Source organism: Mastomys coucha, chromosome X (genome assembly GCF_008632895.1).
Source record: "Mastomys coucha isolate ucsf_1 chromosome X, UCSF_Mcou_1, whole genome shotgun sequence".
Taxonomy (NCBI): Eukaryota; Metazoa; Chordata; class Mammalia; order Rodentia; family Muridae; genus Mastomys; species Mastomys coucha.
The window spans coordinates 87,171,848-87,174,994 of NC_045030.1; positions in this window are offsets into that span (position 1 = coordinate 87,171,848).

Here is a 3,147-nt window from a genome sequence, read left to right on the forward strand (position 1 = left end):
TTCTAACCACCACACACAATATATATATTTTTTTTTTGGAACCATGAAAGCTAAACCACAGAAAAGCTGCTTTCAGGTCAGATCTATCTGAAATCCTCTAAATCATATATGCTAAGTGTGTGGTCACTTCAGCAATGGGGACCCACCCTCCTGAGAGGCAACTAAGGGCTACATCCTCTTTTATCCTTCCCCAAACATATAACCAGGTAGGTTCCTTGATACCAGGGATTTTGCCCTAAACAATGTTATATCCCCTGGGCCTGTGGCTTCTATCACTGATGAGTGGATGAATGAATGTAGTTCTTCTCAGGTATACATACACTCACATACATATACAGTAGGCTACTAGATAGGTGACTCCTAATGACTCATGTTTACTAACAATAATGGACTTTGTTGATCCCTCCCATGCTGACCTTGTGCTTGGACAATATGATTTATACAGTGATAGAATATCAGTAAACACAATACATGCAGAAAAGCTCCTGTGTAGAAGTCAGCCCGTCTCTATAGGAATTCATCTTTTAAACTATGAGAAAAATAATATCTATGCTGCCAGCAAATTAGAGACCCAAGGTGCCCCAGGTTACCAGTCACAATGTTTAGAGATGTCAATAAAGTAATTTTGGATATTGTAGACCACCAAGTTTCCAGCTGTTGAAGCTACTAGATGAGTGATCTAGTTAAATGAATGGCTTTAGTCAATTCTGCATAGAACTTAAATTTCATTTGGCTTTGTCTATAATTAGTCTAAAGCATCATGAGAAGTAATAAATGGCTGTTGTTTTGAGCCCTTTAGTATTTTTAAAGATTTATCCATGGTTATGCATGCACTAGTGTGTATAGAGTGTGTGCATCTTTGTATTCAAAGGACAAAAGAGGGTGTTAGAGCCCTTGGGGCTCTAGTTATAGAGATTTGTGAGACATTCAACTTATTTATTATGTGGGTGCTGGGATCTAAAATCCAGTTCTCATGACAGCACATTAATTGGTCTGAAATGCTGAGCTATTTAAGAAGCACATTCCAAATAAAAAATAAAAAATAAATTTCCTGTTGTGTTTGTCACTGAGAAAAAAAAGAAGCACATTCCATGTAGTTTTAGAGTACCTCTTATGCAGAAAATAGTCTATAAAGTATATATTAGAGTCATCTCTATGCAATTTAACACTTAATTTTTTTTATAACCAAGTCAGAGATCATTTGAAAAAGTACCAATATGAGCATGCAAAATTCCACCTTCTTCTAGTCTGGCATGGTGGCACACAGCTTAATCCTAGCACTGAAAAGGAATTGTATCCCTGTGAGTTCTAGACAAGCTAGATTTGTCTACATAGTGAGGCCCAGGCCTGCCAAAACAATATAATGAGGCCCTGTTTCAGAGAGAAAGAGAAAGAGAGAGGAGGAGGGGAGATACAGAGAGACAGAGAGAGACAGAGAGACAGAAATTTTCATCTTCTAAACATGTTTGAAATAAATATTTGTAACTGGTACTTGTTAAGGCATTTATAGTTTGGAAACTTGCTTTTAGGAGAGGAATTCATGTGACCCACTTTTCCCTCAAGATACTTATGTACATAATTGTTGATGAAGGATGAAAAGACATACATTGTCTTCAGTGGTTTAGCCACTAGTAAGAAACACATGCTCCTCTAAACTCCTCGCTATGCCCCTGTAAACAATTCCAAGGATGCACACACAAATAGATGGAAGTGGGGGTATCAGTAGTAATGGGAAGGGGACAATAAAGGGTAATGGAGGTTAAATACAGTCAAAGTGCATTTTGTTCATATATGAAAATATCATGGTAAAAACCTATTATTATTGTCCAGGACTATCTTCTGGACATATCATTTGTACATGCTTCATATCATTTGTACATGCTTGCAAGAATATATCAGAAGCAGGCCTGCAGACTGTTGATATTCATCTATAGAAGGAGGGAATGATGGTGGGTCACTGGAACTTCATTTGATATTCCCTCAACTTCTCCCTTTTGGACGCAATTTTGTCTTAGTTGCACATGGGCTCAGAGTCTAGGGGAAGTACTAGAGTATATTGGCTGGGGCAAGGCTAACCATAGGGAGACCATTGTTCATGCTGGGTGTTGACCTTCCACTGAACTACTTTAGGGTCACCTAAGTTTGTGCCTATAACTCATCATCCATACTCTGGAAGTAAGGCTAATACACTCAGTGGTTTCCCAGGGTGAACTTTGTGGAATAATAGTTTGGTAGCTGTCTTAGTTAGGGTTTCCAATGCTATGAAGAGACACCATGACCATGACAACTCTTATAACGGAAAACATTTGAATGGGGCTGGCTTAGAGTTTAAGAGGTTTAGTCCATTTTCATCATGGCAAAAAGCATGGCAGCATATAGGCCAACATGGTGCTGGAGACAGTGACGAGAGTTGTATATCTAGATCTTAAGACAGCAGAATAAGACTGTGTATCACACTGAGAGTAGCTTAAGCATATATGACCTCAGAGCCTACCTCCACAGTGATACACTTCCTCCAACAAGGATGCACCTATTCTCTCAAGGCCATACCTCCTAATTGTGTCACTCCTTATGGCCAAGCATTCAAACACATGAGTCTATGGGGGCCAGTCCCATCAACCACCACAGTAGCCATTTAAGTCTCCCTGGAGAAAAAAAATATCTCAAAGCACTTGGCATAGTCTGCAGGATATGACAAAACCAAAGAGCTGAGTTTTCAAGAACAATGATATTGCTCCTGCTATGGATAATGAGATAGGCAGTTGGAACTAAAGGTGAAGTATCCCCAGGGGAAATTTTGACTTGACTGTCCATCCTCAATATGACATGTAATGGTTTACTTTTTGTGAGCAGCAGCAGTGGCATGGGTAGTCTAGAGTATAGTGAGATACGTAACCAAGGCAGGGCCACCTGAAGATGGAGTGTCTATAGTGGTAATCTCAGAGTGATAGCTTCTAACTGGTATGAAATAGCATGCTTGTTCTATGAATGGGGTATACCATGTCCATCTGAAAATTATTTGAGAACTGTTCAATATTTGCAGCAGCTATTACAGTCTTTAAAAGTAGCACCCCAGGAACAAGAGTAATGATAAGAGGCTGCAGAAGTCGTCTGGCCATACTATGGGTAATAAGAAACACTTTTTTT